Raw genomic sequence first — 14,598 nt, 5'->3', positions numbered from 1 at the left:
TAAACCCTAGTTTATGCGTTACTTCGTAAGGGGCTGATTTGGATCCACTAGTTTAATGCTATGGTTAGACTTTGTATTAATTCTTCTTTCATAGTTGCGGATGCTTGCGAGAGGGGTTAATCATAAGTGGGATGCTTGTCCAAGTAAGGCAGTACCCAAGCGCCGGTCCACCCACATATCAAACTATTAAAGTTACGAACGCGAATCATATGAACATGATGAAACTAGCATGACAGAAATTCCCGTGTGTCTTCGGGAGCGTTTTTCCTCCTATAAGACTTTGTTCAGGCTTGTCCCTTGCTACAAAAGGGATTGGGACACTTTGCTGCACCGTTGCTACTTTTGTTACTTGTTGCTTGCTACGAATCATCTCACCACACAACCACTTCTTACCGACAATTTCAGTGCCTGCAGATTTTTCCTTGTTGAAAACCACTTGTGAGATCCTTCTCCTCCTTGTTGGGTTCGACACTCTTACTTATCGAAAGGACTACGATTGATCCCCTATACTTGTGGGTCATTAGCTTCCTGAGAGGACTCATATCGGCTGGGTCAATGTTAGCTTTATAAAATTTCAGCTCCTCGGCAGCACAAGTTGACTCTGCATAGGCCACATCCTCTTCTTCACACTCTTGAGCCGTCATTCTATCTCCCTTCATGTGATAGGACTGTTGGGACCCGACATCTTGAGCTTGAGGTAAACGTAGTAAGGGGGGCCTGAAGCGTGCATAAGCGGTCTTTCGAAGAGGGCGTGATAAGGCCTTTGTATTTTCATGACTTCGAAAGTCACACTACATTGAGCTTAATCCTCCCAACCAGATATGCCGACTTCCCGGGAACGACGCCATGGAAAACGGTGGTCGAAGTTTCTAGACTGTTGTCCAGAAGATTCATCCGCCGAAAGGTGTCGTAATACTAGATGTTGACTAGTATAAACTTTTGCCAAGCCAACTTGACCTTCATGACTAGCACCTACGCAGAGTATGATATGGCGTTTTTGGGTTGCAGAAAAGCTCATTTGAAGCCTATGGCATTTCATCAAGCACATATGGTGCATGGCCAGATTTGGCATAAGCTTTGACATGCACTGTGAATTTGCCCCACTTCTCAAGCTAGCATGTCTAGCACGTTTGTTATAAGCCCTAGTTGAGTCCTGTTTATTTGGAGCATCTTTGGAGGTGTTTGGAGGTGCCCGTCAATGTGTCGAACACCTTGCGTGCCTGCTCTGGGCGCGCCTAGAGCATATGTTTTGCAAGCGCGTGTCTGAGCCGCCGCGTCCACAACCTTTGCCGTGTGGTCAGTTGCAGAGGCACAACAAACCCCCCCTTGACCGATGGTCGCCCTGCCCTGTGTCGTGCAGCTCTTTAGCCTGCAGTTCTGGCGTTCTGCCGATGACAGCGACTACGATTGATCCCCTATACTTGTGGGTCATCAAGACTCTTTTCTGGCGCCGTTGCCGGGGAGTGAAGCGCCTTTTGGTAAGTGGAACTTGGTAAGGAAACATTCATATAGTGTGCTGAAATTTGTTGTCACTTGTCACTATGGATACTAATCCTTTGAGGGGCTTGTTCGGGGTATTTTCACCTCGAACGGAAGCACAAAGAGTTGCTCCTCAACCTGCTGCACCTACTGAAAATATTTGCTTTGAATTTCCTTCGGGTATGCTTGAGAAACTGCTGGCTAATCCTTTTACAGGAGATGGAACATCACATCCAGACTTGCATATGATCTATGTAGATGAGGTTTGTGGTTTATTTAAGCTTGCAGGTGTGCCAGAGGATGAGGTCCAGAAGAAGGTCTTTCCTTTATCTTTGAAGGAAAAGGCGTTGACATGATATAGGCTATGTGATGATACTGGATCATGGGACTACAATCGGTTGAAATTGGAATTTCATCAAAAGTTTTATCCTATGCATTTAGGACATCGTGATTGAAATTATATTTACAATTTTTGGCCTCGTGACAGAGAAAGCATCGCTCAAGCTTGGGGGAGGCTTAAATAAATGCTATATTCATGCCCTAATCATGAGCTCTCGAGAGAAATTATCATTCAGAATTTCTATGCTCGGCTTTCTCATGATGGTCGCACCATGCTTGACACTTCTTGTACCGGTTCTTTTATGAAGAGAGATATTGACTTCAAGTGGAATTTATTGGAGAGAATTAAACGCAACTCTGAAGATTGGGAGCTTAAAGAACGTAAGGAGTCAGATATGAATTTCACTTTTGATTGTGTTAAATCCTTTGTTGAGACAAATACCTTTTGTGACTTTAGCGCTAAGTATGGACTTGACTCTGAGATAGTAGCTTCATTGTGTGAATCTTTTACTGCTCATATTGATCTCCCCAAATAAAAGTGGTTTAAATTTCATCCTCCTTTAGAAGTGAATGTAGTTAAACCCACTCCAGTTGAAGAGAGAGTCGTTGCCTATAATGATCCTGTGGTACCCAGTGCTTACATTGAGAAACCACCTTTCCCTGTTAGGATACAGGATCACTCTAAAGCTTCAACTGTGATACGTAGAGGCTATATTAGAACACCTACACCCCCTGAGCAAATTAGAGTTGAACCTAGCATTGCTGTTATCAAAGATCTTCTGTCTGAAGAAGTTGAGGGACATAATATTCACTTTTGTGAAGATGCTGCTAGAATTGCTAAACCTCACGTTAGAGACAAACATAGGCCTGTTGTTGGCATGCCTGTGGTTTCAGTTAAGATAGGAGATCTATGTTATCATGGTTTATGTGACTTGGGTGCTAGTGTTAGTGCAATACCTCAATCCTTATACGATGAAGTCAAAGATGAGATTGCACCTGTTGAGATAGAACCTATAGATGTCACTATTCAGCTTGCCAATATAGATACTATCTGCCCTGTGGGAATTGTTAGGGATGTTGAAGTCTTGTGTGGTAAAATGAAGTATCCTGCTGATTTCCTCGTTCTTGCTACCGCTCAAGATAGCTTTTGTCCCATCATATTTGGTAGACCTTTTCTCAACACTGTCAATGCTCATATTGATTGTGAGAAGCAAACTGTCACTGTCGGCTTTGAAGGAGTGTCACATGAGTTCAATTTCTCTAAGTTTGGTAGACAACCTCATGAAAAGGAGTTGCCTAGTAGGGATGAAACTATTGCCTTAGCCTCTATTGTCGTGCCTCCTACTGATCCCTTAGAGCAATACTTGCTTGAGCATGAAAATGATATGCATATGGATGAAAGGGATGAGATAGATAGAGTTGTGTTAGAACAATATCCTATCCTTAAGAATAATCCGCGTGTTGAACTGCTTGGGGATCCACCCCCACCAAAGGGTGATCCTGTGTTCGAGCTTGAACAGTTGCCTGATACTCTCAAGTATTCCTATCTTGATGAAAAGGAGATATATCCTGCCATAATTAGTTCTAGCCTCTCAGAGCCTGAAGAAAAGAAGTTACTAAAAACTCTGAGGAAGCACCGTGCTACTATAGGATATACTCTTGATGATCTTAAGGGCATTAGTCCCACTCTATGCCAGCACAAGATCAAAACTGATCTTGAATTCAAACCTGTTGCTGATCATCAAAGGAGATTGAATCCTAAGATGAAGGAAGTAGTGAGAAAAGAAATACTAAAGCTCCTGGAAGCGGGTATTATCTATCATGTTGCTCACAGCGATTGGGTGAGTCCGGTGCATTGCGTTCCTAAGAAGGGAGACATTACCGTTGTCCCTAATGATAAGGATGAGTTGATCCCACAGAGGATTATTACTGGCTATAGGATGGTGATTGATTTTAGGAAGTTGAATAAGGCCACTAGGAAAGATCATTACCCTTTGCCTTTTATCGACCAAATGCTAGAAAGACTATCCAAACACACACACTTCTTCTTTCTAGACGGTTACTCTGGTTTCTCCCAAATACCAGTTGCACAATCTGATCAGGAGAATACCACTTTCACCTGCCCTTTCGGTACCTTTGCTTATAGATGTATGCCTTTTGGCTTATGTAATGCACCTGCCACCTTTCAAAGATGTATGATGGCTATATTCTCTGACTTCTGTGAAAAGATTGTTGAGGTTTTCATGGATGACTTCTCCGTTTACGGGTCTTCCTTTGATGATTGCCTCAGCAACCTTGATCGAGTCTTACAGAGATGTAAAGACACCAATCTTGTCTTGAATTGGGAGAACTGCCACTTTATGGTTAATGAAGGCATCGTCTTAGGACATAAAATATCCGAAAGAGGTATTGAATCGATAAGGATAAGGTTGATGCAATCGAGAAAATGCCATACCCCACAGATATCAAAGGGATAAGACGTTTCCTTGGTCATGCTGGTTTCTATAGAAGGTTCATCAAAGACTTCTCTAAGATTTCTAGGCCTCTTACCAATCTCTTGCAAAAGGATAGTCCTTTTTTTTGACGATGATTGTGAGGACGCCTTTGAAATACTTAAGAGGGCTTTGATAACTGCACCTATTGTTCAACCACCTGATTGGAACTTGCCTTTTGAGATCATGTGTGACGCTAGTGATTATGCTGTTGGTGCTGTTCTAGGGCAAAGAGTTGATAACAAGTTGAATGTTATTCACTACGCTAGTAAAACTCTAGACAGTGCCCAGAGAAACTATGCTACTACAGAGAAGGAATTTTAGCAGTCGTGTTTGCGTGTGAAAAGTTCAGGTCTTACAGTGTTGATTCCAAAGTCATTATTCACATTGATCATGCTGCTATTAAGTACCTCATGGAGAAGAAGGACGCTAAACCTAGACTTATCAGATGGGTTCTCTTGCTACAAGAATTTGATCTGTACGTTGTTGACAGAAAGGGTGCTGATAACCCAGTAGCAGATAACTTGTCTAGGTTGGAGAACGTTCTTGATGACCCACAACCTATTGATGATAGCTTTCCCGATGAGCAATTGAATGTCATCAATGCTTCACGTAGTGCACCGTGGTATGCTGATTATGCAAACTATATCGTTGCCAAATACATACCAGCAAAAGAAGATATTCTTCTTTGAGTTGAGAAACTACTTTTGGGATGATCCTCATCTTAATAAGGAAGGAGTAGATGGTCTTATTAGATGTTGTGTACCTCAACATGAATAAGGACAGATCCTACAGAAGTGTCACTCCGAGGCCTACGGAGGACATCATGCGGGAGATAGAACTCCACACAAGGTATTGCAATCAGGTTTCTATTGGCCCACTCTCTTCAAGGATGCACGTAAGTTTGTCTTGTCTTGTGACGAATGTCAAAGAATAGGCAATATTAGCAAACATCAGGAAATGCCTATGAACTATTCACTTGTTATTGAACCATTTGATGTCTGGGGCTTTCATTATATGGGACCTTTTCCCAAATCCAACGGGTATACTCACATCTTAGTTGTTGTTGATTACATCACTAAGTGGGTGGAAGCTATCCCCACTGGTAGTTCTGATCACAACACCTCTATCAAGATGCTGAAAGAAGTTATCTTCCCTAGATTTGGAGTCCCTAGATATCTAATGACCGACGGTGGTTCACACTTCATTCATGGTGCTTTTCGTAAAATGCTTGCTAAGTCCGATGTCAACCATAGAATTGTGTCTCCCTATCACCCTCAGTCCGGTGGTCAAGTAGAACTAAATAATAGAGAGATTAAACTGATTTTGCAAAAGAATGTCAACAGGTCTAGAAAGAATTGGTCTAAGAAGCTCGATGATGCACTGTGGGCTTATAGAACTGCCTATAAGAATCCTATGGGCATGTCTCCGTACAAAATGGTGTATGGGAAAGCATGTCATTTACCTATTGAGCTAGAGCATAAAGCTTATTGGGCAATCAAAGAGCTCAACTTTGATTTCGAACTTGCCGGTGAGAAGAGGTTATTTGACATTAGCTCGCTTGATGAGTGGAGAACTCAAGCATATGAGAATGCCAAGCTCTTCAAAGAGAAGGTTAAGAGGTGGCATGATAAGAGGATACAAAAGCATGAGTTCAACGTAGGTGATTATGTCTTGCTATACAACTCTCGTTTAAGATTCTTTGCAGGCAAGCTTCTCTCTAAATGGGAAGGTCCCTATGTTGTTGAGGAAGTATATTGTTCCGGTGCTATCAAGATCAACAACACGGAAGGTAATTGTCCGAGAGTGGTAAATGGGCAGAGAATCAAGCATTATATCTCACGTACTCCCATAAATGTTGAAAGCAATATCATCAATACCATAACTCCGTAAGAATACCTAAGGGACATTTATCAGCCTGTTTCAGACTCCGAAAACGAAGAGGTATGAGATTCGGTAAGAAAACAGAGTCCAAAACTTTTCCAATAGGAAATTTTCCCTGTTTTGGAATATTTGAAAAAATACAAAATTTGGAAGTAGTTCGGAAAATGCGCGAGGAGGAGACAAGCTTGCATGGCGCGGGCCCACCCCCTGGTCGCGCCGTGAGGCTTGTGGCCACCTCGTGCGCCTCCCGGACTCCGTTACCATGCAGGGGAGTCCTTCTGGTCTGAAAAAAATCATTATATATACTTTCTTTTGGTCTGACCCAGCATCACGCAGATTTCCTCTGTTTTCGTTTCGAGCCTGTTTTCTGCCGCAGATCTAGGTCAAGATGTCTTCTCAAGAGTCTGTGGGGGAGAACAACCTCGGTCAAATCTATGGAGAAGTTCATGCTGATCTGAAAAGGATGGAGGTCATGGAGGCTAAGGAGAGCCTACCTAAAGAAACCAATGGCAAGGCTAAGGAGAAGGATCAGGCATGGGAAGAAGTGCAATATGTGCTCAGCAAGGAAGAAGTTGAAGAAGTGGATTTCCTCCAACCCTACCTCCACCTACTATCTCCATCTTTGATTGAACTCTTGAGGTTTTGTGAAACAACTCGTGCTCGCAATACTTGTCTCACTCGTGAAGTTGTTTTGTTGGAGAAACATATCACCGATCTCCAAAGTATAAATCGAAGACTGATGGCCCTCTTGGAATCAAAGATCGCAACAACTCCACCATCACCACCAAAGGAAGACAACTAAGCATTGGTATGGGCAATCCCCTTGGCTTTTCCCAAGCTTGGGGGAGTTGCCCCGGTGTCATATCACCTTCACATCTTTTGCCTTTACCTTTGTTCTTAGTTTTCCTTTTCAGTTCTCTTTTTTCTCTAGTAGTTTAAAAGTCTTAGTGTTTTAGTCTTGAGTTTTGCTTTGTGTCACCCCCGATGTATTCTTGCTCGTGAGCCATATAATAAAGAGTGTCTTAGTTGAAGGGCTTTGCCTCTTGCCATGATCAAAAGAGTGAGAATAGAACAAAAGCATGAAAGATCATGTAATGATCTTATGGGAAGTGATGGCTTCACATATAAAAAGAATGAGGATTGAAACTTGTTGAGGGTAGGCAAACGTAGACCTTGATCATTGTTGCAATTAATAGGAAGTGATAAAGAAGGAGAGGTTCACATATAAATATATCATCTCTGACACCATCTATGATTGTGAACACTCATCAAACTATTGCATGCCTAGAAGTAGATGTTGGACAAGGAAGACAACATAATGAATTGTGTTTGCTTGGCTCTGAACAATGTTATATGATTAGAGATCCCTTAGCATGTGACGATTGCTTCCACCTCATATTAGCCAAAACTCCCGGACCAAGTAGAGATACTAATTGTGCATCCATAAACCTTCAACCTAGTTTTTCCATGAGTGTCCACCATACCTACCTATGGATTGAATAAGATCCCTCAAGTAAGTTATCATCGGTGCAAGCAATAAAAATTGCTCTCTAATATGTATGATCTATTAGTGTGAGGAAAATAAGCTTTATACGAACCTGTGATGAAGAAGACATAAAAGCGACAGACTGCATAATAAAGTTCTTTATCACAGGGGCAATATAAAGTGACGTTCCTCCGCACTAAGAGGACACGCATCCAAACCTCAAAAGCGCATGACAACCTCTGCTTCCCTCTGCGAAGGGTGTATCTTGTACCTTTACTTTTTGCCCTTGAAAGATTCATGGTGATCTTCACCAATTCCCTATTTTGCCTTTGTCTTGGCTACCGTCACATGCTTGGGAAAGATCTATATTCATATGTCAACTTGGAGGTAAGTATTCATGAATTATTATTGTTGATGTTACCCTTGAGGTAAGCAGTTGGGAGGCAAAACTATAAGCCCCTATCTTTCTATGTGTCCAGCTGAAACTTTGATCTCATGAGTACCACGTGAGTTGTAGCAATTGTAGAGAACGAAAGAATGATTGAGTATGTGGATTTGCTTTACAAGCTCATATTTGACTCTTTCTGATGTTGTGATAAATTGCAGTTGCTTCAATGACTAAAGGCTATCGGTTGTTAATTCTCGGTAAGGTTCTTGATCCATGCTTGACTTTGTGAAGGAATTATCACTTTAGCATGAGAGATTATATGTTAGTATTGTTGTTCCGATCATGATCATGATGCATGCATGTTCGTATCTGGTTTTGTTGACACCTCTCTCCCTAAACATGTGGACATATTTAGTGAGATCGGCTTTCGCTTGAGGACAAGCGAGGTCTAAGCTTGGGGGAGTTGATACGTCCATTTTGCATCATGTTTTCACATTGATATTTATCGCTTCTTTGGCTGTTATTTCACTTCACGGTACTATTCTTATGCCTTTTCTAGCTTGAAAGTGGAGCAAAGTTGAGATACCTATTCTGCGCAACTCCAAACGTCGTGAAAATCAACGAGGATTGTTTTTCCAATATATAAAAAATACTGGGCCGAAGAAGTGCCAGAGGAGCGCCAGGGGGTGGCCACAACCCTGCACGGCGCGGCCACCCCCCCCAGGCCGCGCCATGGGGGCTTGTGGGCACCCTGCTGGCCCACTTTCCCCCTTCTTTTGCTATGTGGAGGGTTTCGTCCAGGAAAAAATCAGAAGGGAGCCTTTTCGTGGTTTCGCCGCCGCCACGAGGCGGAACTTGAGCAGAACCAATCTAGAGCTCCGACAGGACGATCCTGCCGGGGAAACTTCCCTCACGGTGGGGGAAATCGTCGCCATCGTCATCACCAACACTCCTCTCATCCGAGGGGACTCGTCACCATTAACATCTTCATCAGCACCATCTCATCTCCAAACCCTAGTTCATCTCTTGTAACCAATCTCCGTCTCGCGACTCCGATTGGTACTTGTAAGGTTGCTAGTAGTGTTGATTACTCTTTGTAGTTGATGCTAGTTGGATTAATTGGTGGAAGAGTTTATGTTATCCTTGATTCTACTCATGACTCCTCTGATCATGATTATGATTATGCTTTGTGAGTAGTTACTTTTGTTCCTGAGGACATGGGATAAGTCATGCTAATAATAGTCATGTGAATTTGGTTTTCGTTCGGTATTTTGATATGTTGTATGTTGTTTTTCCTCTAGTGGTGTTATGTGAATGTCGACTACATAACACTTCACCATTATTTGGGCCTAGAGGAAGGCATTGGGAAGTAGTAAGTAGATGATGGGTTGCTAGAGTGACAGAAGCTTAAACCCTAGTCTATGCGTTACTTCGTAAGGGGCTGATTTGGATCCACTAGTTTAATGCTATGGTTAGACTTTGTCTTAATTCCTATTTCGTAGTTGCGGATGCTTGCGGGAGGGGTTAATCATAAGTGGGATGCTTGCACAAGTAAGGGCAGTACCCAAGCGTCGGTCCACCCACATATCAAACTATCAAAGTAACGAACGCGAATCATATGAACATGATGAAACTAACATGATGAAATTCCCGTGTGTCCTCGGGAGCGTTTTTCCTCCTATAAGACTTTGTTCAGGCTTGTCCCTTGCTACAAAGGGGATTGGGCCAGTTTGCTGCACCGTTGCTACTTTTGTTACTTGTTGCTTGCTATGAATCATCTCACCACACAATCACTTGTTACCGACAATTTTAGTGCCTGCAGATTTTTTCTTGCTGAAAACCACTTGTCAGATCCTTCTGCTCCTCGTTGGGTTCGACACTCTTACTTATCGAAAGGACTATGATTGATCCCCTATACTTGTGGGTCATTAGCTTCCTAAGAGGACTCATATCGGCTGGGTCAATGTTAGCTTTATAAAATTTCATCTCCTCGGCAGCACAAGCTGACTCTGCATAGGCCACATCCCCTTCTTCACACTCTTGAGCCGTCATCCTATCTCCCTTCACGTGATATGACCGTTGGGACCCGACATCTTGAGCTTGAGGTAAACGTAGTACGGGGGGCCTGAAGCGTGCATAAGCGGTCTTCCGAAGAGGGCGTGATAAGGCCTTTGTATTTTCATGACTTTGAAAGTCACACTACATTGAGCTTAATCCTCCCAACCAGATATGCCGACTTCCCGGGAACGACGCCATGGAAAACGGTGGTCGAAGTTTCTAGACTGTTGTCCGGAAGATTCATCCACCGAAAGGTGTCGTAATACTAGATGTTGACTAGTATAAACTTTTGCCAAGCCAACTTGACCTTCATGACTAGCACCTACGCAGAGTATGATATGGCGTTTTTGGGTTGCAGAAAAGCTCATTTGAAGCCTATGGCATTTCATCAAGCACATATGGTGCATGGCCAGATTTGGCATAAGCTTTGACATGCACTGTGAATTTGCCCCACTTCTCAAGCTAGCATGTCTAGCACGTTTGTTATAAGCCCTAGTTGAGTCCTGTTTATTTGGAGCATCTTTGGAGGTGTTTGGAGGTGCCCGTCAATGTGTCGAACACCTTGCGTGCCTGCTCTGGGCGCGCCTAGAGCATATGTTTTGCAAGCGCGTGTCTAAGCCGCCGCGTCCACACCCCTTGCCGTGTGGTCAGTTGCAGAGGCGCGTCAAACTCCCCTTGACCGATGGTCGCCCTGCCCTGTGCCGTGCAGCGCTTCAGCCTACAGTTCTTGTGGCCTACCGACGACATCGACTCGTCTAAACAATGGCGGGCGTCACCCGAACCTCCCTCATGCGCCAGGTGACCGATCCCCCTGCATCATTTTCCTATTGCCCCGCTGCCCCTGTTGCCCCTGTTGCCGCCCTGTTGCGCCTCAGCATCGCCAGAGATTTTCGCCACTGCCGTGCTTATCCTTGCTGCCGCGGAACCGACCTAGAGCCGGCTATAAATAGCCACCCCAGATGCTACTGCGTGCTCCATCACTCACCCTCAAGCCGTAGCAAACTCCTCCGGAGAAGCAACTCAACTAGAGCCTCTTTATCCCCTCACCTCCGGTCGAAGCCTCGATGTCCCCGAAGCCCTTCCGCCCTTGGCGAAGTCTTGCCCCGTCTAGAGATCCCCGGGCCCTCCTCCACCCTCCTCGAGGTGTGGCTTGTCCTCCCGAGCATGTAGATAGGCCGAGTGCCGACAATGGTGGCACGTGCCATCGGCAATGGCTGCCGGAGCCCGCCCCCGATTCTGTCCCACAATGTGAGAGGAAGGAGACAAACCCGACACATGGCCCCCACGTGTCGGTGAGCCATCCAGTGAGCTAGGTGGCGCAGCCCATGTGGTACGTTTTCAATCTGTTAAGGCGTAGTTTGTCGTAGCCGTTTAGGTAAATACGCTTTCTCTGCTGGGAATCGTATTGCTGACCGTGCATTTTCCTTTTATTTATTTATTTATTTATTTAATAACAGACTTAAACTGGAAATTTAACCGCTCATAACTTTTTATTTACAACTCCAAATCAACTGATTCTTTTTCCTACCTCTTTCAAATTTCCTCAAGTTTATTTACATATTTATTTCAAAAATATTCAAAAAACTTTTGTGTGCTGTTTTGTGTTTGTGTGTTAATTCAAACATTTTTCAAAATAGGATGTTTGAAAGAGGAGACTCACTTCAAGTATTTCGAGGTGCACATCACCCTCCTCAACTCCAAATGCAAGCATCTTGAACCCTAATTGGCATAAAGTTGTGTGATGTTTGCTGTGGTACTTCTATTGCGTGATTTAGGTTATGTTGATAAAAATCTCGCATGAAATCATACATTGCATAAGAGCATGTGATGGATATTTTTGTTGCTAAGTTTGGGGAAGGCAAGTGGTGAGTGGGTACTGCCTCATACCTCGTATGCTATATTGGTTTGGACAACCTCGGAGTAAGGTGTGTCATGGTGGAAATGAGACCATGGGCTGACATCTCATGGGACGAGAGTGGTCAGTGAAAGCATGTCGGGGTGTGATGGTAGTAACCCTGAGATAATTCCTTCAGCAAGATTGTGTGGTACTAACCCTTGCAGGAAAATAGTAAACCTCCTAAGTCGACCGTAGATCGAGTCTTATGTGTGTGTCACCTTACCTTTCATGCTGCCGCAGGTCTTTCCGAAAGGGAATACGGTCTAGTAGGTCATAAATCTATTACCAAGTACACACCAAGTAGAGAGGCCGGGATGAAGGTATCCATGGCCCTGGACTAAATCCAGTCATCCAGTCAGGGGGCATGGGTTTTTCCGGCTTCGGACCGAGAGGAAATGACCATTCCCTTGTAGCGCGCAATATAAATTTGATCCCATGCTAGTTGTGGTTGGAGCCTCCTTGTCTTATGGTTTTTCTGTGGCGGCATAGTCCGAGTGATGTCAGTCTTCGGGGGAGAAAAATGGTTGTGTACTGGTTCGGGGTGTTTACTTCTGAGATACCATACGCAGGATTAGTTCGAGTGACTATTGAAACCAGTGGGTTGTGGGCAAGGTGTACACCCTCTACAGAGTCAAAACTATTAGAGTAGCCATGTCCACGGTCAAGGACGACTGGTTGACTAGTCAAGTATCTGTCTGAGTGTCAGTCTTCGGAGGAAGTTATAGAAACCATGAGACTAATCACGATATATGGTGGACGATCATATTATTATTTTACTATGGACTAACCCCTATGATTATGTTTGTCCGATATCCGTGGGATGGTTCTACCTCCTGGATATTCAATATTTATTATTGTTTCATATAATCCCTTTCTGTGGTGTCGCTTAGACGCCCGACTGTGGCATGCGCGTTATTATTTCTTATAAGCCCTTCTATGGTGTCGCTTAGACGTACGACTATGGCATGCTCATTATTATTTCTTATAAGCCCTTTCCATGGTGTCTCTTAGACGCCCGACTATGGCATGTTCATTATTATTTCTTATAAACCCTTTCTGTGGTCTCGCTTAGACGTTGCGGCATGCATGTTATTAGTTATTCATGGTTACCTTCCTTGCTTGTTTATACAACATTGGTGGAAATTTCTTATCTGCATGAATGTATCCATGAATTAAATCAGATGTCATGGTAGAGTTATTAAGTAGATTATGCATGCATCTCACCTGCTTTAACTTATTTGTTTTCTTGATGTTTGCAAGTACATTCAAAGTACTCATTGGCTTGTCCCTGGCTATTGTCTTGGCCAGATTGCGTTCAGAGAGGAGCACGATGCCGTCAACCCGGAACCTTGGAGTCTAGGATAGCAGCCTTGTGAGATAGGATTTATCCAGGTCAGTTGTTCCTATGGGAATGGAGTCCCCTGGACAATGAAGATTTCTCGAGTCGCTTCCACCATCAACCTCAGACTTTTGTCCCAACCAGTAGACCTTTATGGTCTTGTAACCCAAATTTTGTATTTTGCTTGGATATTCTGTATCAAGTGACTGTCTACCAGCCAACAGTAGTTCTGGGGCTGGTGAACACAAAGACCTGTTTTCTGGAAATTATTTTCTGAAAACCGGTCGCCCCAGGTTTTGGAGCGAGCGTTGGTAGCAGCCACGAATTCTAACCTGGATTCAAAATGCTTCCTCTTGTTGTAACTATGGCTTTCAGCATACCTGGAATAGTGGTGATAAGGTGGCTTAACATCCTTCACCCTATCATTGCTCGACGAGGTTGGATCTATTATCCGGCTCGATTGACATGTGAATATTGCCGAAGGGAACTTGGTTCCCTTACTCAATTGATTTGGCATCAGGACCCCAACTTGAATCGTCGATGTAGATTTTGCCGCCGCGACTTTTGGTTATCTGACCCGCCACGTAGCCCTTGAATCCCGGAAGAGCTCCCTTCAAAAACTCTACTCTACTTTGCGATAGCCCCACGGAGGGCGCCAACTGTTGTGGTTTTGTCACGACAGATGTCCTCATGAACGGACTTAGTGGTGAGACCATTGTCATGGTGTGGCGACTCGAAGGGGTTGATTGGGAATCGAGATACGGATTTACCCAGGTTCGGCCCCTCCAATGGAGGTAAAAGCCTATGTCCTCCTTTGTGCTTGTATTAATAGGAATCTCGATTACAGGGGTACAGAATCGCTAACCTAGCTCTTGAGGGTTTCTAACTTGGCATTTGTGGATTGGGTGCTCTCCTTTATATATAGGTAGACACCCCAAGTTTACAATGCAGTCCGGCTCGAATAATACCCGTATCCTACTACAAATCTACCTTATCTTTCTTCCCAAGTTAGGAAAGTTTACGACGTATCTTGCCATGTACATCTTTAAGCCGTCGTCTTCTGGTGATGGGCCGCTTGGTGGCTCATCAACCAAGTCCTCCGGCCCATCTTCTCATGCTATCCTTGCCGCTTGACCCGGCCCATAGGGCGGGTTAAATCCTAGGGTTATATCCCCGACAGTGTGCTTTGCCGGCTAAATTTTCCGGGGTTTGTGACATTGTCCAGTGAGGGCCAGC

The sequence above is a fragment of the Hordeum vulgare genome, chromosome 5H (assembly GCF_904849725.1).
Source record: "Hordeum vulgare subsp. vulgare chromosome 5H, MorexV3_pseudomolecules_assembly, whole genome shotgun sequence".
In the NCBI taxonomy this organism is placed as follows: domain Eukaryota; kingdom Viridiplantae; phylum Streptophyta; class Magnoliopsida; order Poales; family Poaceae; genus Hordeum; species Hordeum vulgare.
This window is presented reverse-complemented; position numbering follows the sequence as displayed.